The sequence below is a fragment of the Equus caballus genome, chromosome 20 (genome assembly GCF_041296265.1).
Source record: "Equus caballus isolate H_3958 breed thoroughbred chromosome 20, TB-T2T, whole genome shotgun sequence".
Lineage (NCBI taxonomy): Eukaryota > Metazoa > Chordata > Mammalia > Perissodactyla > Equidae > Equus > Equus caballus.
Window position 1 is genome coordinate 848,355 of NC_091703.1, and position 24,562 is coordinate 872,916.

The 24,562-nt window shown below is 52.2% G+C and overlaps 1 long non-coding RNA gene across 1 annotated transcript in view; it reads right to left on the reverse strand.

Moving 5' to 3' along the window:
• Window positions 1–24,562, reverse strand: part of LOC138919311 (uncharacterized) — a 150,984-nt gene that overhangs the window by 63,933 nt on the left and 62,489 nt on the right. The window contains exons 13-16 of the long non-coding RNA XR_011429420.1: window positions 20,394–20,949; window positions 14,754–15,309; window positions 9,339–9,894; window positions 3,474–4,029 (exon numbers count right to left, since the gene is read on the reverse strand). This is a non-coding gene — a long non-coding RNA (uncharacterized lncRNA). The remainder of the gene's footprint in view (window positions 1–3,473; window positions 4,030–9,338; window positions 9,895–14,753; window positions 15,310–20,393; window positions 20,950–24,562) is intronic.

The window sequence follows — 24,562 nt, forward strand, 5'->3', positions numbered from 1 at the left end:
TTTCTACTATGTACTCTCATGTTTATTTAAACTTGTTTGAAAAATGTGAGTGGCTACTGATGTGGATTAAGGCTGCCCCAGCTAGAGAAGCCCAAGGTGACCTGGCCTACATGCCAAACTATACGACCCAGTGGACTTTTTTTATGGTATGAATTAGGACCGCCCCAGGGAGAGAAGCCTGGGGCATCCTCACCTGCATGCCGATCTATATGGCCAGATTCGTATCTAAAGTTATATGACCGCACAATAACCAGACCCCATCTGCACTGAAATCATTTAATGACTTTTTACATCACCTTTTCTTTTTTTTTCCAGTAAAAATAAGTCACGTACCCATGCCTTATAAAATTAGCCCTAACCCTCAACTCAGGGCAGCAGCAGGAGCTCTGACTGCCCGTGGGTCCTGTCCCCACGCACCAGCTCTGCCTGCCCATGGGTCCTGTCCCCATGCCAGCGGGGGCAGCAGCAGCGGCAGCAGCAGGAGCTCTGACTGCCCGTGGGTCCTGTCCCCACGCACCAGCTCTGCCTGCCCATGGGTCCTGTCCCCATGCCAGCGGGGGCAGCAGCAGCGGCAGCAGCAGGAGCTCTGACTGCCTGTGGGTCTTGTCCCCACACACTAGCTCTGCCTGCCCATGGGACCTGTCCCCATGCCAGCGGGGGCAGCAGCAGGAGCTCTGACTGCCCGTGGGTCTTGTCCCCACACACCAGCTCTGCCTGCCCATGGGTCCTGTCCCCATGCTATTCCTCACTATTCTCTAAATAAAAGAGCACTACTGCCAGATCTTGAGAGTCTAAGAAATCTTTCTTTCGACTCCTCGGCTCACCGATCCCGCATCATTTCTGGTGGCCCGTACGGGGACTTGCTTTATCGGCTTGTGAGCTCGAGTTCTGGTAAGTGCCCTTTTCTTCCTTATGCCTTTCTCTTTTTCAAGGATGGATCTAGATTCACTGCTCCATCGGGAACTTTCTTGGATGGCTGTATGAATCCACGTTTGCTGCCCATGGCTACTCTATGGGGCAAATTGTGGCATTCAGCTTGAAGAGATTCAGTACCTTAAGCCTCAGGGTGATGGAGAATGAATTAATCCATTCCTTCCTGACTCTATCTCTAATAGACAAATTTTACGTGGGCGCGGGTCGGCCACTTAAGTCATTAGGACGGCCGCAAATCTCCAAGACTCCCGTGGAAGGTTTCTTTTCCTAAGGCTGGATTGGGATCCCTCCCTCTGGCACCTGACCACGCTCTGAACTGCGAGGAAAGTCCCACTCGGGACTCCAGTTCAAGGGAAGTACCAAACTCTAACCTTTGGTGGAGTATGGGAACCCCTTCTTGGGAGAATGGCTCCAGGATGCAATTGGGTAGAATGTCCCCCAGACTGGCGGAAAATTCCTCACTGTCTTTCTCTTTCTCACTGTCTTTGTCCTTTTCTCTCCTGGGACCATACGCCAGGCACCTATTCCTGCCAGGCAGAATAGGGAAGATGTTCAAGGGATGCCCCCATCATCCCTTGCTACAGGAACCCCAATGGGGGGATTTTCAAGGTAATGGCTCCCTTTCTCTGGGACCATTCACCAGGCACCTATTCCTGCCAGGCAGAATAGGGAAGATGTTCAAGGGATGCCCCGATCATCCCTTGCTACAGGAACCCCAGTGGGGGGATTTTCAAGGTAATGGCTCCCTTTCTCTGGGACCATACGCCAGGCACCTATTCCTGCCAGGCAGAATAGGGAAGATGTTCAAGGGATGCCCCCATCATCCCTTGCTACAGGAACCCCAGTGGGGGGATTTTCAAGGTAATGGCTCCTTTTCTTTCTCCTTTTCTCTCCTGGGGACCATACGCCAGGCACCTATTACTGTCAGGCAGAATAGGGAAGATGTTCAAGGGATGCCCCCATCATCCCTTGCTACAGGAACTCCATTGGGGGGCATCTTCTACAGTCTGTGGTTAGTACACCTAGCTATGCTGCTTTTGCCCTGGGGTCTTCCAGCCTTGTGGCTGGCGGCTGGGTGCCTTCTACTGGTGCTGTGCAGAGGCTTTCCCTAAGGCTTCTGTGAGCCTGTAGGGCTTCCCCCTAGGCTACTAAGCTGGGTCTCTGGAACTCTCTCCAGCCCCAGTCCTCTCCGAGATCTCCGGCAATCCCTAGCCTCACCGGGTGGGCAACGGCAGCTGGGGGTCGCCCCGCCCTCTGGGCTTCTCTCCGGGCCTCTGCCGGGAGCTCTGAATGCTCAGCGTGGCCCCTCTGCTACCGGCAGACAGAGATTTTTGTCTGCTGCCTGGCGGAGCTCCGGCGCTTCCCCTCCGGGTCGCCGGACCCGCCTTTGAAAGTTCCCCCACCCCGGTCCTCTCCGAGATCTCCGGCAATCCCTAGTCCCCCGGGGCGGGCAACGGCAGCTGGGGGTCGCCCCGCCCTCTGGGCTTCTCTCCGGGCCTCTGCCGGGAGCCCTGAGTGCTCAGCGTGGCCCCTCTGCTACCGGCAGACAGACAGTTTTGTCTGCTGCCTGGGGGAGCTCCGGCACTTCCCCTCCGGGTCGCCGATCTGGCCTTTGAAAGTTCCCCCGCCCCGGTCCTCTCCGAGATCTCCGGCAATCCCTAGTCCCACGGGGCGGGCAACGGCAGCTGGGGGTCGCCCCGCGCTCTGGGCTTCTGTCCGGGCCTCTGCCGGGAGCCCTGAGTGCTCAGCGTGGCCCCTCTGCTACCGGCAGGCAGAGAGTTTTGTCTGCTGCCTGGCGGAGCTCCGGCGCTTCCCCTCCGGGTGGCCGATCCGGCCTTTGAAAGTTCCCCCGCCCCGGTCCTCTCCGAGATCTCCGGCAATCCCTAGTCCCCCGGGGCGGGCAACGGCAGCTGGGGTCGCCCCGCCCTCTGGGCTTCTCTCCGGGCCTCTGCCGGGAGCCCTGAGTGCTCAGCGTGGCCCCTCTGCTACCGGCAGACTGAGAGTTTTGTCTGCTGCCTGGCGGAGCTCCGGCGCTTCCCCTCCGGGTCGCCGATCCGGCCTTTGAAAGTTCCCCCGCCCCGGTCCTCTCCGAGATCTCCGGCAATCCCTAGTCCCCCGGGGCGGGCAACGGCAGCTGGGGGTCGCCCCGCCCTCTGGGCTTCTCTCCGGGCCTCTGCCGGGAGCCCTGAGTGCTCAGCGTGGCCCCTCTGCTACCGGCAGACTGAGAGTTTTGTCTGCTGCCTGGCGGAGCTCCGGCGCTTCCCCACCGGGTCGCCGGACCCGCCTTTGAAAGTTCCCCCGCCCCGGTCCTCTCCGAGATCTCCGGCAATCCCTAGTCCCACGGGGCGGGCAACGGCAGCTGGGAGACCTCCGTGCCCTCCGTGTCTCTCTCTGGGACCCTCCGGGCGCCCCGAGCACCAGGCCGGGTCTCCCCGCCAATGGCGGGGAGAGACTCTCCCCGCGGGCTCAGGTGTGCAACTCCAAAGTTTCCCTCTGCGTTTAGGAGTAATTGCGGGGGGTTTAAGTAGGGTTCTGGTCACCTGTTTCCACCGTCGCTCCTCTGTTGTGTTCTCGCTCCTGCCCTAGATGTGTGTGGATCCTCTGGGGGCGTCCGTTGGAAGAAAGCCGCTTGCGGGTACTAGGCTGCCCGTCGGGGTCGGAGAGTTTTCACCTATTTCCACATCCTCCCGGAGGAAAGTCCGTCCGCCTTCCGATGTATAGTCGCGTGGGTGTCTCAGACGTCCTGAGATGCTGTCTGGATATCCTTTGTCAAGCGATAAGTGTCCAAATAATTGTAGACTCGAAGGGCGAGAGACAAAGAGGACTACTCACGGCGCCATCTTGGAATTCCTCAAGTATAATCTCTTAAAGAAGAGTCTGGTTAAGAACTATTCCTGAATATCAAGTTATGATACTAAATTTACCTTTTTTGGTTGGTGTGCTGGTATTCGTGAAAGAAAAATAGGCTTATCATGTCTATAAACACCCACTATAAGTGGTCATCGCTGAGGTTTCTCAATTTTTTCAGTCGCTTTTCCTCTAGGTATTTCTGGAACATTTGTCTTCGTTGATCACTTAGAAGAGACTTTGCTGATCCTAAGCAGGGGGGAAAATAGCATATAAAACATTCAAATAAAAAGTTATCCAAATGTCTAAAATACCATCGTCTAACTTCAACAGCTGCTAAGCAATACTTTCAGTAACTTCGTATTGATTCCTTAGCACGCTAACCACACAAGTCATTTCAACCCCTGTTTTAAAATTTCTCTCCCTTTTGCCTTCTCTTGTTCACAAATTAACTGCTTGCCATCCACTAGGCATGCATTACTTCACTTTTAAATTAATTAACTTCTATGATCACCCACCTCCAAGCTGACCTCCAACAATTCTCACCTCCTGGTAGTCACGCCCTTGTGTTGTCCCCTCCACACAGAATAGGGCTGAGCTGTGTCACCAAGAAAAGTGTGGGAATGATGGAGTGTGGCTTCCAAGACTGTATCATTAAAGACAGTGCAGCTTGGCCCTGCTCTCTCTCAGATCACTTGCGCTGGGGAAGTCAGTGGCCATGTGGAACCTTAAGGAGACTCAAGCAGCCCTATGGAGACGCCACATGACGAAGAACTAAGGCCTCCTGCCAAAAGCCAGCATCGACTTGCCAGTCATGTGAGTGAGTCATCTTGGAAGCAGCTCCTCTGCTGGGAGCCGTGGCTACATCATTTGATTGGCTGTTTGACAGGGACCAGCCGATTAACGCTGAGGGGTGCAGGGCCGCCCCTTGGTGAAGAATAACCGGCCAGCCCCTCACATAGTTCTGAAACCTGTGCTGCTTCTAATTGCCCTTCATTCCTTTTCCTTTCTTAACCTCCAGTTTTCACTCCTTTGGGTGGCTGCTTGGGAGGCACTATCTCCTGGGAAAATTAGATAGCATAAGAGAATGTGACCACCTGCAGGTAACTTTCAAGATATTTTTCAGTTAATTATTGGAGGAGCACACAGTCCCATTTGAGACAATCAGAAAGGAATCCTGCCCAGATAAGATGTCGAATCAGGTTTATGGCCTCCATCTGGTTAATGTTTCCTTCTCCCTCCAGTTCTTTGTCTAAATATATATGCATGGTCCTTCTAAGTTTGCTGGTTAATTGGATGATCAAGAAGTATCTATATATTATTCTTGACCTTCTGCTTTCTGTTAAAATGCTATAGAGGTTTTCTCCTAAAAGCAATAAATAATAAATAATTGATGAGTAGAAGGGCCGAGGGGTGCAGGGATGCCCCTCGGTGAAGAATGGCCGGCCGACACCCCTGATATTTTCTGAATTATATGCATGCTTTCTAGCAAGGTTATGTCTGTACTTATTTCTCTTTTTTATTCTTGAAGCTACATAGTTTAGCTTAGCTTTTCAGCCCTTTACTTTACTAACAAAGTGATACTTTCTCTGGCAGTGTGCTTAAGGGACTGTTAGCTCCACAATCTAAAAGACAAAGGAATGCTTTCACCCCCTAAAGGGCGCAGAAATGTAAAGATGTTTAACTGCCCGCTGAGAATGCAGATAGACCTGTGGATAAGACACCCTGGAGTCGCCTTTTGTTCCCATTAACCGTCTACACTAATAGCGTAAATGATTGAGGGAGGCAGGGATGGCTCCACCAGGATGCAACCAGACGGACTGCTGTCCTGTCCGGAGGCCTGGACCTTCTCTCTTGGATTTAACTTTACCATGAATCACAACAGACGCCTAGGTACCTATCTCCTTTAGCTTAGAGAAAACAAACACCAGTTAATTGCGGAGAAGACTACCATTAACCTTATGCTCTATAGAATAGAATGCTAATAAATATTCTTGTGCTCGTTTTTTATTTCCTTATCTCTCTGAGAATATTTGTAGAACTATTTCTGTACTAATCCTGAAAAATATATAAACGACACTTGTGCACAGTAAAGTCGGACTTGCTAACACCAACCCAAGTCTCACGTCCCCTTTATTTCCCCCTCACTCATCGTGCCGACGCCGTCCACCCCTCAGGAACCTGGACTCCGCCGGGGCGGGACCCCGGCACTCCTCCAGCCTCAGTCAAGCTTCAGAGGCACCCCTGGATGACACCTTGACTGCAACCTGTCAGATTCCTTACCTCCCACCTATGATTCTCAACTCAGGTTTCTACTATGTACTCTCATGTTTATTTAAACTTGTTTGAAAAATGTGAGTGGCTACTGATGTGGATTAAGGCTGCCCCAGCTAGAGAAGCCCAAGGTGACCTGGCCTACATGCCAAACTATACGACCCAGTGGACTTTTTTTATGGTATGAATTAGGACCGCCCCAGGGAGAGAAGCCTGGGGCATCCTCACCTGCATGCCGATCTATATGGCCAGATTCGTATCTAAAGTTATATGACCGCACAATAACCAGACCCCATCTGCACTGAAATCATTTAATGACTTTTTACATCATCTTTTCTTTTTTTTTCCAGTAAAAATAAGTCACGTACCCATGCCTTATAAAATTAGCCCTAACCCTCAACTCAGGGCAGCAGCAGGAGCTCTGACTGCCCGTGGGTCCTGTCCCCACGCACCAGCTCTGCCTGCCCATGGGTCCTGTCCCCATGCCAGCGGGGGCAGCAGCAGCGGCAGCAGCAGGAGCTCTGACTGCCCGTGGGTCCTGTCCCCACGCACCAGCTCTGCCTGCCCATGGGTCCTGTCCCCATGCCAGCGGGGGCAGCAGCAGCGGCAGCAGCAGGAGCTCTGACTGCCTGTGGGTCTTGTCCCCACACACTAGCTCTGCCTGCCCATGGGACCTGTCCCCATGCCAGCGGGGGCAGCAGCAGGAGCTCTGACTGCCCGTGGGTCTTGTCCCCACACACCAGCTCTGCCTGCCCATGGGTCCTGTCCCCATGCTATTCCTCACTATTCTCTAAATAAAAGAGCACTACTGCCAGATCTTGAGAGTCTAAGAAATCTTTCTTTCGACTCCTCGGCTCACCGATCCCGCATCATTTCTGGTGGCCCGTACGGGGACTTGCTTTATCGGCTTGTGAGCTCGAGTTCTGGTAAGTGCCCTTTTCTTCCTTATGCCTTTCTCTTTTTCAAGGATGGATCTAGATTCACTGCTCCATCGGGAACTTTCTTGGATGGCTGTATGAATCCACGTTTGCTGCCCATGGCTACTCTATGGGGCAAATTGTGGCATTCAGCTTGAAGAGATTCAGTACCTTAAGCCTCAGGGTGATGGAGAATGAATTAATCCATTCCTTCCTGACTCTATCTCTAATAGACAAATTTTACGTGGGCGCGGGTCGGCCACTTAAGTCATTAGGACGGCCGCAAATCTCCAAGACTCCCGTGGAAGGTTTCTTTTCCTAAGGCTGGATTGGGATCCCTCCCTCTGGCACCTGACCACGCTCTGAACTGCGAGGAAAGTCCCACTCGGGACTCCAGTTCAAGGGAAGTACCAAACTCTAACCTTTGGTGGAGTATGGGAACCCCTTCTTGGGAGAATGGCTCCAGGATGCAATTGGGTAGAATGTCCCCCAGACTGGCGGAAAATTCCTCACTGTCTTTCTCTTTCTCACTGTCTTTGTCCTTTTCTCTCCTGGGACCATATGCCAGGCACCTATTCCTGCCAGGCAGAATAGGGAAGATGTTCAAGGGATGCCCCCATCATCCCTTGCTACAGGAACCCCAATGGGGGGATTTTCAAGGTAATGGCTCCCTTTCTCTGGGACCATTCACCAGGCACCTATTCCTGCCAGGCAGAATAGGGAAGATGTTCAAGGGATGCCCCGATCATCCCTTGCTACAGGAACCCCAGTGGGGGGATTTTCAAGGTAATGGCTCCCTTTCTCTGGGACCATACGCCAGGCACCTATTCCTGCCAGGCAGAATAGGGAAGATGTTCAAGGGATGCCCCCATCATCCCTTGCTACAGGAACCCCAGTGGGGGGATTTTCAAGGTAATGGCTCCTTTTGTTTCTCCTTTTCTCTCCTGGGGACCATACGCCAGGCACCTATTACTGTCAGGCAGAATAGGGAAGATGTTCAAGGGATGCCCCCATCATCCCTTGCTACAGGAACTCCATTGGGGGGCATCTTCTACAGTCTGTGGTTAGTACACCTAGCTATGCTGCTTTTGCCCTGGGGTCTTCCAGCCTTGTGGCTGGTGGCTGGGTGCCTTCTACTGGTGCTGTGCAGAGGCTTTCCCTAAGGCTTCTGTGAGCCTGTAGGGCTTCCCCCTAGGCTACTAAGCTGGGTCTCTGGAACTCTCTCCAGCCCCAGTCCTCTCCGAGATCTCCGGCAATCCCTAGCCTCACCGGGTGGGCAACGGCAGCTGGGGGTCGCCCCGCCCTCTGGGCTTCTCTCCGGGCCTCTGCCGGGAGCTCTGAATGCTCAGCGTGGCCCCTCTGCTACCGGCAGACAGAGATTTTTGTCTGCTGCCTGGCGGAGCTCCGGCGCTTCCCCTCCGGGTCGCCGGACCCGCCTTTGAAAGTTGCCCCACCCCGGTCCTCTCCGAGATCTCCGGCAATCCCTAGTCCCACGGGGCGGGCAACGGCAGCTGGGGGTCGCCCCGCGCTCTGGGCTTCTCTCCGGGCCTCTGCCGGGAGCCCTGAGTGCTCAGCGTGGCCCCTCTGCTACCGGCAGACAGAGAGTTTTGTCTGCTGCCTGGGGGAGCTCCGGCACTTCCCCTCCGGGTCGCCGATCCGGCCTTTGAAAGTTCCCCCGCCCCGGTCCTCTCCGAGATCTCCGGCAATCCCTAGTCCCACGGGGCGGGCAACGGCAGCTGGGGGTCGCCCCGCGCTCTGGGCTTCTGTCCGGGCCTCTGCCGGGAGCCCTGAGTGCTCAGCGTGGCCCCTCTGCTACCGGCAGACAGAGAGTTTTGTCTGCTGCCTGGCGGAGCTCCGGCGCTTCCCCTCCGGGTCGCCGATCCGGCCTTTGAAAGTTCCCCCGCCCCGGTCCTCTCCGAGATCTCCGGCAATCCCTAGTCCCCCGGGGCAGGCAACGGCAGCTGGGGGTCGCCCCGCCCTCTGGGCTTCTCTCCGGGCCTCTGCCGGGAGCCCTGAGTGCTCAGCGTGGCCCCTCTGCTACCGGCAGACTGAGAGTTTTGTCTGCTGCCTGGCGGAGCTCCGGTGCTTCCCCACCGGGTCGCCGGACCCGCCTTTGAAAGTTCCCCCGCCCCGGTCCTCTCCGAGATCTCCGGCAATCCCTAGTCCCACGGGGCGGGCAACGGCAGCTGGGAGACCTCCGTGCCCTCCGTGTCTCTCTCTGGGACCCTCCGGGCGCCCCGAGCACCAGGCCGGGTCTCCCCGCCAATGGCGGGGAGAGACTCTCCCCGCGGGCTCAGGTGTGCAACTCCAAAGTTTCCCTCTGCGTTTAGGAGTAATTGCGGGGGGTTTAAGTAGGGTTCTGGTCACCTGTTTCCACCGTCGCTCCTCTGTTGTGTTCTCGCTCCTGCCCTAGATGTGTGTGGATCCTCTGGGGGCGTCCGTTGGAAGAAAGCCGCTTGCGGGTACTAGGCTGCCCGTCGGGGTCGGAGAGTTTTCACCTATTTCCACATCCTCCCGGAGGAAAGTCCGTCCGCCTTCCGATGTATAGTCGCGTGGGTGTCTCAGACGTCCTGAGATGCTGTCTGGATATCCTTTGTCAAGCGATAAGTGTCCAAATAATTGTAGACTCGAAGGGCGAGAGACAAAGAGGACTACTCACGGCGCCATCTTGGAATTCCTCAAGTATAATCTCTTAAAGAAGAGTCTGGTTAAGAACTATTCCTGAATATCAAGTTATGATACTAAATTTACCTTTTTTGGTTGGTGTGCTGGTATTCGTGAAAGAAAAATAGGCTTATCATGTCTATAAACACCCACTATAAGTGGTCATCGCTGAGGTTTCTCAATTTTTTCAGTCGCTTTTCCTCTAGGTATTTCTGGAACATTTGTCTTCGTTGATCACTTAGAAGAGACTTTGCTGATCCTAAGCAGGGGGGAAAATAGCATATAAAACATTCAAATAAAAAGTTATCCAAATGTCTAAAATACCATCGTCTAACTTCAACAGCTGCTAAGCAATACTTTCAGTAACTTCGTATTGGTTCCTTAGCACGCTAACCACACAAGTCATTTCAACCCCTGTTTTAAAATTTCTCTCCCTTTTGCCTTCTCTTGTTCACAAATTAACTGCTTGCCATCCACTAGGCATGCATTACTTCACTTTTAAATTAATTAACTTCTATGATCACCCACCTCCAAGCTGACCTCCAACAATTCTCACCTCCTGGTAGTCACGCCCTTGTGTTGTCCCCTCCACACAGAATAGGGCTGAGCTGTGTCACCAAGAAAAGTGTGGGAATGATGGAGTGTGGCTTCCAAGACTGTATCATTAAAGACAGTGCAGCTTGGCCCTGCTCTCTCTCAGATCACTTGCGCTGGGGAAGTCAGTGGCCATGTGGAACCTTAAGGAGACTCAAGCAGCCCTATGGAGACGCCACATGACGAAGAACTAAGGCCTCCTGCCAAAAGCCAGCATCGACTTGCCAGTCATGTGAGTGAGTCATCTTGGAAGCAGCTCCTCTGCTGGGAGCCGTGGCTACATCATTTGATTGGCTGTTTGACAGGGACCAGCCGATTAACGCTGAGGGGTGCAGGGCCGCCCCTTGGTGAAGAATAACCGGCCAGCCCCTCACATAGTTCTGAAACCTGTGCTGCTTCTAATTGCCCTTCATTCCTTTTCCTTTCTTAACCTCCAGTTTTCACTCCTTTGGGTGGCTGCTTGGGAGGCACTATCTCCTGGGAAAATTAGATAGCATAAGAGAATGTGACCACCTGCAGGTAACTTTCAAGATATTTTTCAGTTAATTATTGGAGGAGCACACAGTCCCATTTGAGACAATCAGAAAGGAATCCTGCCCAGATAAGATGTCGAATCAGGTTTATGGCCTCCATCTGGTTAATGTTTCCTTCTCCCTCCAGTTCTTTGTCTAAATATATATGCATGGTCCTTCTAAGTTTGCTGGTTAATTGGATGATCAAGAAGTATCTATATATTATTCTTGACCTTCTGCTTTCTGTTAAAATGCTATAGAGGTTTTCTCCTAAAAGCAATAAATAATAAATAATTGATGAGTAGAAGGGCCGAGGGGTGCAGGGATGCCCCTCGGTGAAGAATGGCCGGCCGACACCCCTGATATTTTCTGAATTATATGCATGCTTTCTAGCAAGGTTATGTCTGTACTTATTTCTCTTTTTTATTCTTGAAGCTACATAGTTTAGCTTAGCTTTTCAGCCCTTTACTTTACTAACAAAGTGATACTTTCTCTGGCAGTGTGCTTAAGGGACTGTTAGCTCCACAATCTAAAAGACAAAGGAATGCTTTCACCCCCTAAAGGGCGCAGAAATGTAAAGATGTTTAACTGCCCGCTGAGAATGCAGATAGCCCTGTGGATAAGACACCCTGGAGTCGCCTTTTGTTCCCATTAACCGTCTACACTAATAGCGTAAATGATTGAGGGAGGCAGGGATGGCTCCACCAGGATGCAACCAGACGGACTGCTGTCCTGTCCGGAGGCCTGGACCTTCTCTCTTGGATTTAACTTTACCATGAATCACAACAGACGCCTAGGTACCTATCTCCTTTAGCTTAGAGAAAACAAACACCAGTTAATTGCGGAGAAGACTACCATTAACCTTATGCTCTATAGAATAGAATGCTAATAAATATTCTTGTGCTCGTTTTTTATTTCCTTATCTCTCTGAGAATATTTGTAGAACTATTTCTGTACTAATCCTGAAAAATATATAAACGACACTTGTGCACAGTAAAGTCGGACTTGCTAACACCAACCCAAGTCTCACGTCCCCTTTATTTCCCCCTCACTCATCGTGCCGACGCCGTCCACCCCTCAGGAACCTGGACTCCGCCGGGGCGGGACCCCGGCACTCCTCCAGCCTCAGTCAAGCTTCAGAGGCACCCCTGGATGACACCTTGACTGCAACCTGTCAGATTCCTTACCTCCCACCTATGATTCTCAACTCAGGTTTCTACTATGTACTCTCATGTTTATTTAAACTTGTTTGAAAAATGTGAGTGGCTACTGATGTGGATTAAGGCTGCCCCAGCTAGAGAAGCCCAAGGTGACCTGGCCTACATGCCAAACTATACGACCCAGTGGACTTTTTTTATGGTATGAATTAGGACCGCCCCAGGGAGAGAAGCCTGGGGCATCCTCACCTGCATGCCGATCTATATGGCCAGATTCGTATCTAAAGTTATATGACCGCACAATAACCAGACCCCATCTGCACTGAAATCATTTAATGACTTTTTACATCATCTTTTCTTTTTTTTTCCAGTAAAAATAAGTCACGTACCCATGCCTTATAAAATTAGCCCTAACCCTCAACTCAGGGCAGCAGCAGGAGCTCTGACTGCCCGTGGGTCCTGTCCCCACGCACCAGCTCTGCCTGCCCATGGGTCCTGTCCCCATGCCAGCGGGGGCAGCAGCAGCGGCAGCAGCAGGAGCTCTGACTGCCCGTGGGTCCTGTCCCCACGCACCAGCTCTGCCTGCCCATGGGTCCTGTCCCCATGCCAGCGGGGGCAGCAGCAGCGGCAGCAGCAGGAGCTCTGACTGCCTGTGGGTCTTGTCCCCACACACTAGCTCTGCCTGCCCATGGGACCTGTCCCCATGCCAGCGGGGGCAGCAGCAGGAGCTCTGACTGCCCGTGGGTCTTGTCCCCACACACCAGCTCTGCCTGCCCATGGGTCCTGTCCCCATGCTATTCCTCACTATTCTCTAAATAAAAGAGCACTACTGCCAGATCTTGAGAGTCTAAGAAATCTTTCTTTCGACTCCTCGGCTCACCGATCCCGCATCATTTCTGGTGGCCCGTACGGGGACTTGCTTTATCGGCTTGTGAGCTCGAGTTCTGGTAAGTGCCCTTTTCTTCCTTATGCCTTTCTCTTTTTCAAGGATGGATCTAGATTCACTGCTCCATCGGGAACTTTCTTGGATGGCTGTATGAATCCACGTTTGCTGCCCATGGCTACTCTATGGGGCAAATTGTGGCATTCAGCTTGAAGAGATTCAGTACCTTAAGCCTCAGGGTGATGGAGAATGAATTAATCCATTCCTTCCTGACTCTATCTCTAATAGACAAATTTTACGTGGGCGCGGGTCGGCCACTTAAGTCATTAGGACGGCCGCAAATCTCCAAGACTCCCGTGGAAGGTTTCTTTTCCTAAGGCTGGATTGGGATCCCTCCCTCTGGCACCTGACCACGCTCTGAACTGCGAGGAAAGTCCCACTCGGGACTCCAGTTCAAGGGAAGTACCAAACTCTAACCTTTGGTGGAGTATGGGAACCCCTTCTTGGGAGAATGGCTCCAGGATGCAATTGGGTAGAATGTCCCCCAGACTGGCGGAAAATTCCTCACTGTCTTTCTCTTTCTCACTGTCTTTGTCCTTTTCTCTCCTGGGACCATACGCCAGGCACCTATTCCTGCCAGGCAGAATAGGGAAGATGTTCAAGGGATGCCCCCATCATCCCTTGCTACAGGAACCCCAATGGGGGGATTTTCAAGGTAATGGCTCCCTTTCTCTGGGACCATTCACCAGGCACCTATTCCTGCCAGGCAGAATAGGGAAGATGTTCAAGGGATGCCCCGATCATCCCTTGCTACAGGAACCCCAGTGGGGGGATTTTCAAGGTAATGGCTCCCTTTCTCTGGGACCATACGCCAGGCACCTATTCCTGCCAGGCAGAATAGGGAAGATGTTCAAGGGATGCCCCCATCATCCCTTGCTACAGGAACCCCAGTGGGGGGATTTTCAAGGTAATGGCTCCTTTTGTTTCTCCTTTTCTCTCCTGGGGACCATACGCCAGGCACCTATTACTGTCAGGCAGAATAGGGAAGATGTTCAAGGGATGCCCCCATCATCCCTTGCTACAGGAACTCCATTGGGGGGCATCTTCTACAGTCTGTGGTTAGTACACCTAGCTATGCTGCTTTTGCCCTGGGGTCTTCCAGCCTTGTGGCTGGTGGCTGGGTGCCTTCTACTGGTGCTGTGCAGAGGCTTTCCCTAAGGCTTCTGTGAGCCTGTAGGGCTTCCCCCTAGGCTACTAAGCTGGGTCTCTGGAACTCTCTCCAGCCCCAGTCCTCTCCGAGATCTCCGGCAATCCCTAGTCCCACGGGGCGGGCAACGGCAGCTGGGGGTCGCCCCGCGCTCTGGGCTTCTGTCCGGGCCTCTGCCGGGAGCCCTGAGTGCTCAGCGTGGCCCCTCTGCTACCGGCAGACAGAGAGTTTTGTCTGCTGCCTGGCGGAGCTCCGGCGCTTCCCCTCCGGGTCGCCGATCCGGCCTTTGAAAGTTCCCCCGCCCCGGTCCTCTCCGAGATCTCCGGCAATCCCTAGTCCCCCGGGGCGGGCAACGGCAGCTGGGGGTCGCCCCGCCCTCTGGGCTTCTCTCCGGGCCTCTGCCGGGAGCCCTGAGTGCTCAGCGTGGCCCCTCTGCTACCGGCAGACTGAGAGTTTTGTCTGCTGCCTGGCGGAGCTCCGGCGCTTCCCCACCGGGTCGCCGGACCCGCCTTTGAAAGTTCCCCCGCCCCGGTCCTCTCCGAGATCTCCGGCAATCCCTAGTCCCACGGGGCGGGCAACGGCAGCTGGGAGACCTCCGTGCCCTCCGTGTCTCTCTCTGGGACCCTCCGGGCGCCCCGAGCACCAGGCCGGGTCTCCCCGCCAATGGCGGGGAGAGACTCTCCCCGCGGGCTCAGGTGTGCAACTCCAAAGTTTCCCTCTGCGTTTAGGAGTAATTGCGGGGGGTTTAAGTAGGGTTCTGGTCACCTGTTTCCACCGTCGCTCCTCTGTTGTGTTCTCGCTCCTGCCCTAGATGTGTGTGGATCCTCTGGGGGCGTCCGTTGGAAGAAAGCCGCTTGCGGGTACTAGGCTGCCCGTCGGGGTCGGAGAGTTTTCACCTATTTCCACATCCTCCCGGAGGAAAGTCCGTCCGCCTTCCGATGTATAGTCGCGTGGGTGTCTCAGACGTCCTGAGATGCTGTCTGGATATCCTTTGTCAAGCGATAAGTGTCCAAATAATTGTAGACTCGAAGGGCGAGAGACAAAGAGGACTACTCACGGCGCCATCTTGGAATTCCTCAAGTATAATCTCTTAAAGAAGAGTCTGGTTAAGAACTATTCCTGAATATCAAGTTATGATACTAAATTTACCTTTTTTGGTTGGTGTGCTGGTATTCGTGAAAGAAAAATAGGCTTATCATGTCTATAAACACCCACTATAAGTGGTCATCGCTGAGGTTTCTCAATTTTTTCAGTCGCTTTTCCTCTAGGTATTTCTGGAACATTTGTCTTCGTTGATCACTTAGAAGAGACTTTGCTGATCCTAAGCAGGGGGGAAAATAGCATATAAAACATTCAAATAAAAAGTTATCCAAATGTCTAAAATACCATTGTCTAACTTCAACAGCTGCTAAGCAATACTTTCAGTAACTTCGTATTGATTCCTTAGCACGCTAACCACACAAGTCATTTCAACCCCTGTTTTAAAATTTCTCTCCCTTTTGCCTTCTCTTGTTCACAAATTAACTGCTTGCCATCCACTAGGCATGCATTACTTCACTTTTAAATTAATTAACTTCTATGATCATCCACCTCCAAGCTGACCTCCAACAATTCTCACCTCCTGGTAGTCACGCCCTTGTGTTGTCCCCTCCACACAGAATAGGGCTGAGCTGTGTCACCAAGAAAAGTGTGGGAATGATGGAGTGTGGCTTCCAAGACTGTATCATTAAAGACAGTGCAGCTTGGCCCTGCTCTCTCTCAGATCACTTGCGCTGGGGAAGTCAGTGGCCATGTGGAACCTTAAGGAGACTCAAGCAGCCCTATGGAGACGCCACATGACGAAGAACTAAGGCCTCCTGCCAAAAGCCAGCATCGACTTGCCAGTCATGTGAGTGAGTCATCTTGGAAGCAGCTCCTCTGCTGGGAGCCGTGGCTACATCATTTGATTGGCTGTTTGACAGGGACCAGCCGATTAACGCTGAGGGGTGCAGGGCCGCCCCTTGGTGAAGAATAACCGGCCAGCCCCTCACATAGTTCTGAAACCTGTGCTGCTTCTAATTGCCCTTCATTCCTTTTCCTTTCTTAACCTCCAGTTTTCACTCCTTTGGGTGGCTGCTTGGGAGGCACTATCTCCTGGGAAAATTAGATAGCATAAGAGAATGTGACCACCTGCAGGTAACTTTCAAGATATTTTTCAGTTAATTATTGGAGGAGCACACAGTCCCATTTGAGACAATCAGAAAGGAATCCTGCCCAGATAAGATGTCGAATCAGGTTTATGGCCTCCATCTGGTTAATGTTTCCTTCTCCCTCCAGTTCTTTGTCTAAATATATATGCATGGTCCTTCTAAGTTTGCTGGTTAATTGGATGATCAAGAAGTATCTATATATTATTCTTGACCTTCTGCTTTCTGTTAAAATGCTATAGAGGTTTTCTCCTAAAAGCAATAAATAATAAATAATTGATGAGTAGAAGGGCCGAGGGGTGCAGGGATGCCCCTCGGTGAAGAATGGCCGGCCGACACCCCTGATATTTTCTGAATTATATGCATGCTTTCTAGCAAGGTTATGTCTGTACTTATTTCTCTTTTTTATTCTTGAAGCTACATAGTTTAGCTTAGCTTTTCAGCCCTTTACTTTACTAACAAAGTGATACTTTCTCTGGCAGTGTGCTTAAGGGACTGTTAGCTCCACAATCTAAAAGACAAAGGAATGCTTTCACCCCCTAAAGGGCGCAGAAATGTAAAGATGTTTAACTGCCCGCTGAGAATGCAGATAGCCCTGTGGATAAGACACCCTGGAGTCGCCTTTTGTTCCCATTAACCGTCTACACTAATAGCGTAAATGATTGAGGGAGGCAGGGATGGCTCCACCAGGATGCAACCAGACGGACTGCTGTCCTGTCCGGAGGCCTGGACCTTCTCTCTTGGATTTAACTTTACCATGAATCACAACAGACGCCTAGGTACCTATCTCCTTTAGCTTAGAGAAAACAAACACCAGTTAATTGCGGAGAAGACTACCATTAACCTTATGCTCTATAGAATAGAATGCTAATAAATATTCTTGTGCTCGTTTTTTATTTCCTTATCTCTCTGAGAATATTTGTAGAACTATTTCTGTACTAATCCTGAAAAATATATAAACGACACTTGTGCACAGTAAAGTCGGACTTGCTAACACCAACCCAAGTCTCACGTCCCCTTTATTTCCCCCTCACTCATCGTGCCGACGCCGTCCACCCCTCAGGAACCTGGACTCCGCCGGGGCGGGACCCCGGCACTCCTCCAGCCTCAGTCAAGCTTCAGAGGCACCCCTGGATGACACCTTGACTGCAACCTGTCAGATTCCTTACCTCCCACCTATGATTCTCAACTCAGGTTTCTACTATGTACTCTCATGTTTATTTAAACTTGTTTGAAAAATGTGAGTGGCTACTGATGTGGATTAAGGCTGCCCCAGCTAGAGAAGCCCAAGGTGACCTGGCCTACATGCCAAACTATACGACCCAGTGGACTTTTTTTATGGTATGAATTAGGACCGCCCCAGGGAGAGAAGCCTGGGGCATCCTCACCTGCATGCCGATCTATATGGCCAGATTCGTATCTAAAGTTATATGACCGCACAATAACCAGACCCCATCTGCACTGAAATCATCTAATGACTTTTTACATCATCTTTTCTTTTTTTTTCCAGTAAAAATAAGTCACGTACCCATGCCTTATAAAATTAGCCCTAACCCTCAACTCAGGGCAGCAGCAGGAGCTCTGACTGCCCGTGGGTCCTGTCCCCACGCACCAGCTCTGCCTGCCCATGGGTCCTGTCCCCATGCCAGCGGGGGCAGCAGCAGCGGCAGCAGCAGGAGCTCTGACTGCCCGTGGGTCCTGTCCCCACGCACCAGCTCTGCCTGCCCATGGGTCCTGTCCCCATGCCAGCGGGGGCAGCAGCAGCGGCAGCAGCAGGAGCTCTGACTGCCTGTGGGTCTTGTCCCCACACACTAGCTCTGCCTGCCCATGGGACCTGTCCCCATGCCAGCGGGGGCAGCAGCAGGAGCTCTGACTGCCCGTGGGTCTTGTCCCCACACACCAGCTCTGCCTGCCCATGGGTCCTGTCCCCATGCTATTCCTCACTATTCTCTAAATAAAAGAGCACTACTGCCAGATCTTGAGAGTCTAAGAAATCTTTCTTTCGACTCCTCGGCTCACCGATCCCGCATCATTTCTGGTGGCCCGTACGGGGACTTGCTTTATCGGCTTGTGAGCTCGAGTTCTGGTAAGTGCCCTTTTCTTCCTTATGCCTTTCTCTTTTTCAAGGATGGATCTAGATTCACTGCTCCATCGGGAACTTTCTTGGATGGCTGTATGAATCCACGTTTGCTGCCCATGGCTACTCTATGGGGCAAATTGTGGCATTCAGCTTGAAGAGATTCAGTACCTTAAGCCTCAGGGTGATGGAGAATGAATTAATCCATTCCTTCCTGACTCTATCTCTAATAGACAAATTTTACGTGGGCACGGGTCGGCCACTTAAGTCATTAGGACGGCCGCAAATCTCCAAGACTCCCGTGGAAGGTTTCTTTTCCTAAGGCTGGATTGGGATCCCTCCCTCTGGCACCTGACCACGCTCTGAACTGCGAGGAAAGTCCCACTCGGGACTCCAGTTCAAGGGAAGTACCAAACTCTAACCTTTGGTGGAGTATGGGAACCCCTTCTTGGGAGAATGGCTCCAGGATGCAATTGGGTAGAATGTCCCCCAGACTGGCGGAAAATTCCTCACTGTCTTTCTCTTTCTCACTGTCTTTGTCCTTTTCTCTCCTGGGACCATACGCCAGGCACCTATTCCTGCCAGGCAGAATAGGGAAGATGTTCAAGGGATGCCCCCATCATCCCTTGCTACAGGAACCCCAATGGGGGGATTTTCAAGGTAATGGCTCCCTTTCTCTGGGACCATTCCCCAGGCACCTATTCCTGCCAGGCAGAATAGGGAAGATGTTCAAGGGATGCCCCGATCATCCCTTGCTACAGGAACCCCAGTGGGGGGATTTTCAAGGTAATGGCTCCCTTTCTCTGGGACCATACGCCAGGCACCTATTCCTGCCAGGCAGAATAGGGAAGATGTTCAAGGGATGCCCCCATCATCCCTTGCTACAGGAACCCCAGTGGGGGGATTTTCAAGGTAATGGCTCCTTTTCTTTCTCCTTTTCTCTCCTGGGGACCATACGCCAGGCACCTATTACTGTCAGGCAGAATAGGGAAGATGTTCAAGGGATGCCCCCATCATCCCTTGCTACAGGAACTCCATTGGGGGGCATCTTCTACAGTCTGTGGTTAGTACACCTAGCTATGCTGCTTTTGCCCTGGGGTCTTCCAGCCTTGTGGCTGGCGGCTGGGTGCCTTCTACTGGTGCTGTGCAGAGGCTTTCCCTAAGGCTTCTGTGAGCCTGTAGGGCTTCCCCCTAGGCTACTAAGCTGGGTCTCTGGAACTCTCTCCAGCCCCAGTCCTCTCCGAGATCTCCGGCAATCCCTAGCCTCACCGGGCGGGCAACGGCAGCTGGGCGTCGCCCCGCCCTCTGGGCTTCTCTCCGGGCCTCTGCCGGGAGCCCTGAGTGCTCAGCGTGGCCCCTCTGCTACCGGCAGACAGAGAGTTTTGTCTGCTGCCTGGGGGAGCTCCGGCACTTCCCCTCCGGGTCGCCGATCCGGCCTTTGAAAGTTCCCCCGCCCCGGTCCTCTCCGAGATCTCCGGCAATCCCTAGTCCCACGGGGCGGGCAACGGCAGCTGGGGGTCGCCCCGCGCTCTGGGCTTCTGTCCGGGCCTCTGCCGGGAGCCCTGAGTGCTCAGCGTGGCCCCTCTGCTACCGGCAGACAGAGAGTTTTGTCTGCTGCCTGGGGGAGCTCCGGCGCTTCCCCTCCGGGTCGCCGATCCGGCCTTTGAAAGTTCCCCCGCCCCGGTCCTCTCCGAGATCTCCGGCAATCCCTAGTCCCCCGGGGCGGGCAACGGCAGCTGGGGGTCGCCCCGCCCTCTGGGCTTCTGTCCGGGCCTCTGCCGGGAGCCCTGAGTGCTCAGCGTGGCCCCTCTGCTACCGGCAGACTGAGAGTTTTGTCTGCTGCCTGGCGGAGCTCCGGCGCTTCCCCACCGGGTCGCCGGACCCGCCTTTGAAAGTTCCCCCGCCCCGGTCCTCTCCGAGATCTCCGGCAATCCCTAGTCCCACGGGGTGGGCAACGGCAGCTGGGAGACCTCCGTGCCCTCCGTGTCTCTCTCTGGGACCCTCCGGGCGCCCCGAGCACCAGGCCGGGTCTCCCCGCCAATGGCGGGGAGAGACTCTCCCCGCGGGCTCAGGTGTGCAACTCCAAAGTTTCCCTCTGCGTTTAGGAGTAATTGCGGGGGGTTTAAGTAGGGTTCTGGTCACCTGTTTCCACCGTCGCTCCTCTGTTGTGTTCTCGCTCCTGCCCTAGATGTGTGTGGATCCTCTGGGGGCGTCCGTTGGAAGAAAGCCGCTTGCGGGTACTAGGCTGCCCGTCGGGGTCGGAGAGTTTTCACCTATTTCCACATCCTCCCGGAGGAAAGTCCGTCCGCCTTCCGATGTATAGTCGCGTGGGTGTCTCAGACGTCCTGAGATGCTGTCTGGATATCCTTTGTCAAGCGATAAGTGTCCAAATAATTGTAGACTCGAAGGGCGAGAGACAAAGAGGACTACTCACGGCGCCATCTTGGAATTCCTCAAGTATAATCTCTTAAAGAAGAGTCTGGTTAAGAACTATTCCTGAATATCAAGTTATGATACTAAATTTACCTTTTTTGGTTGGTGTGCTGGTATTCGTGAAAGAAAAATAGGCTTATCATGTCTATAAACACCCACTATAAGTGGTCATCGCTGAGGTTTCTCAATTTTTTCAGTCGCTTTTCCTCTAGGTATTTCTGGAACATTTGTCTTCGTTGATCACTTAGAAGAGACTTTGCTGATCCTAAGCAGGGGGGAAAATAGCATATAAAACATTCAAATAAAAAGTTATCCAAATGTCTAAAATACCATCGTCTAACTTCAACAGCTGCTAAGCAATACTTTCAGTAACTTCGTATTGATTCCTTAGCACGCTAACCACACAAGTCATTTCAACCCCTGTTTTAAAATTTCTCTCCCTTTTGCCTTCTCTTGTTCACAAATTAACTGCTTGCCATCCACTAGGCATGCATTACTTCACTTTTAAATTAATTAACTTCTATGATCACCCACCTCCAAGCTGACCTCCAACAATTCTCACCTCCTGGTAGTCACGCCCTTGTGTTGTCCCCTCCACACAGAATAGGGCTGAGCTGTGTCACCAAGAAAAGTGTGGGAATGATGGAGTGTGGCTTCCAAGACTGTATCATTAAAGACAGTGCAGCTTGGCCCTGCTCTCTCTCAGATCACTTGCGCTGGGGAAGTCAGTGGCCATGTGGAACCTTAAGGAGACTCAAGCAGCCCTATGGAGACGCCACATGACGAAGAACTAAGGCCTCCTGCCAAAAGCCAGCATCGACTTGCCAGTCATGTGAGTGAGTCATCTTGGAAGCAGCTCCTCTGCTGGGAGCCGTGGCTACATCATTTGATTGGCTGTTTGACAGGGACCAGCCGATTAACGCTGAGGGGTGCAGGGCCGCCCCTTGGTGAAGAATAACCGGCCAGCCCCTCACATAGTTCTGAAACCTGTGCTGCTTCTAATTGCCCTTCATTCCTTTTCCTTTCTTAACCTCCAGTTTTCACTCCTTTGGGTGGCTGCTTGGGAGGCACTATCTCCTGGGAAAATTAGATAGCATAAGAGAATGTGACCACCTGCAGGTAACTTTCAAGATATTTTTCAGTTAATTATTGGAGGAGCACACAGTCCCATTTGAGACAATCAGAAAGGAATCCTGCCCAGATAAGATGTCGAATCAGGTTTATGGCCTCCATCTGGTTAATGTTTCCTTCTCCCTCCAGTTCTTTGTCTAAATATATATGCATGGTCCTTCTAAGTTTGCTGGTTAATTGGATGATCAAGAAGTATCTATATATTATTCTTGACCTTCTGCTTTCTGTTAAAATGCTATAGAGGTTTTCTCCTAAAAGCAATAAATAATAAATAATTGATGAGTAGAAGGGCCGAGGGGTGCAGGGATGCCCCTCGGTGAAGAATGGCCGGCCGACACCCCTGATATTTTCTGAATTATATGCATGCTTTCTAGCAAGGTTATGTCTGTACTTATTTCTCTTTTTTATTCTTGAAGCTACATAGTTTAGCTTAGCTTTTCAGCCCTTTACTTTACTAACAAAGTGATACTTTCTCTGGCAGTGTGCTTAAGGGACTGTTAGCTCCACAATCTAAAAGACAAAGGAATGCTTTCACCCCCTAAAGGGCGCAGAAATGTAAAGATGTTTAACTGCCCGCTGAGAATGCAGATAGCCCTGTGGATAAGACACCCTGGAGTCGCCTTTTGTTCCCATTAACCGTCTACACTAATAGCGTAAATGATTGAGGGAGGCAGGGATGGCTCCACCAGGATGCAACCAGACGGACTGCTGTCCTGTCCGGAGGCCTGGACCTTCTCTCTTGGATTTAACTTTACCATGAATCACAACAGACGCCTAGGTACCTATCTCCTTTAGCTTAGAGAAAACAAACACCAGTTAATTGCGGAGAAGACTACCATTAACCTTATGCTCTATAGAATAGAATGCTAATAAATATTCTTGTGCTCGTTTTTTATTTCCTTATCTCTCTGAGAATATTTGTAGAACTATTTCTGTACTAATCCTGAAAAATATATAAACGACACTTGTGCACAGTAAAGTCGGACTTGCTAACACCAACCCAAGTCTCACGTCCCCTTTATTTCCCCCTCACTCATCGTGCCGACGCCGTCCACCCCTCAGGAACCTGGACTCCGCCGGGGCGGGACCCCGGCACTCCTCCAGCCTCAGTCAAGCTTCAGAGGCACCCCTGGATGACACCTTGACTGCAACCTGTCAGATTCCTTACCTCCCACCTATGATTCTCAACTCAGGTTTCTACTATGTACTCTCATGTTTATTTAAACTTGTTTGAAAAATGTGAGTGGCTACTGATGTGGATTAAGGCTGCCCCAGCTAGAGAAGCCCAAGGTGACCTGGCCTACATGCCAAACTATACGACCCAGTGGACTTTTTTTATGGTATGAATTAGGACCGCCCCAGGGAGAGAAGCCTGGGGCATCCTCACCTGCATGCCGATCTATATGGCCAGATTCGTATCTAAAGTTATATGACCGCACAATAACCAGACCCCATCTGCACTGAAATCATTTAATGACTTTTTACATCATCTTTTCTTTTTTTCTCCAGTAAAAATAAGTCACGTACCCATGCCTTATAAAATTAGCCCTAACCCTCAACTCAGGGCAGCAGCAGGAGCTCTGACTGCCCGTGGGTCCTGTCCCCACGCACCAGCTCTGCCTGCCCATGGGTCCTGTCCCCATGCCAGCGGGGGCAGCAGCAGCGGCAGCAGCAGGAGCTCTGACTGCCCGTGGGTCCTGTCCCCACGCACCAGCTCTGCCTGCCCATGGGTCCTGTCCCCATGCCAGCGGGGGCAGCAGCAGCGGCAGCAGCAGGAGCTCTGACTGCCTGTGGGTCTTGTCCCCACACACTAGCTCTGCCTGCCCATGGGACCTGTCCCCATGCCAGCGGGGGCAGCAGCAGGAGCTCTGACTGCCCGTGGGTCTTGTCCCCACACACCAGCTCTGCCTGCCCATGGGTCCTGTCCCCATGCTATTCCTCACTATTCTCTAAATAAAAGAGCACTACTGCCAGATCTTGAGAGTCTAAGAAATCTTTCTTTCGACTCCTCGGCTCACCGATCCCGCATCATTTCTGGTGGCCCGTACGGGGACTTGCTTTATCGGCTTGTGAGCTCGAGTTCTGGTAAGTGCCCTTTTCTTCCTTATGCCTTTCTCTTTTTCAAGGATGGATCTAGATTCACTGCTCCATCGGGAACTTTCTTGGATGGCTGTATGAATCCACGTTTGCTGCCCATGGCTACTCTATGGGGCAAATTGTGGCATTCAGCTTGAAGAGATTCAGTACCTTAAGCCTCAGGGTGATGGAGAATGAATTAATCCATTCCTTCCTGACTCTATCTCTAATAGACAAATTTTACGTGGGCGCGGGTCGGCCACTTAAGTCATTAGGACGGCCGCAAATCTCCAAGACTCCCGTGGAAGGTTTCTTTTCCTAAGGCTGGATTGGGATCCCTCCCTCTGGCACCTGACCACACTCTGAACTGCGAGGAAAGTCCCACTCGGGACTCCAGTTCAAGGGAAGTACCAAACTCTAACCTTTGGTGGAGTATGGGAACCCCTTCTTGGGAGAATGGCTCCAGGATGCAATTGGGTAGAATGTCCCCCAGACTGGCGGAAAATTCCTCACTGTCTTTCTCTTTCTCACTGTCTTTGTCCTTTTCTCTCCTGGGACCATACGCCAGGCACCTATTCCTGCCAGGCAGAATAGGGAAGATGTTCAAGGGATGCCCCCATCATCCCTTGCTACAGGAACCCCAATGGGGGGATTTTCAAGGTAATGGCTCC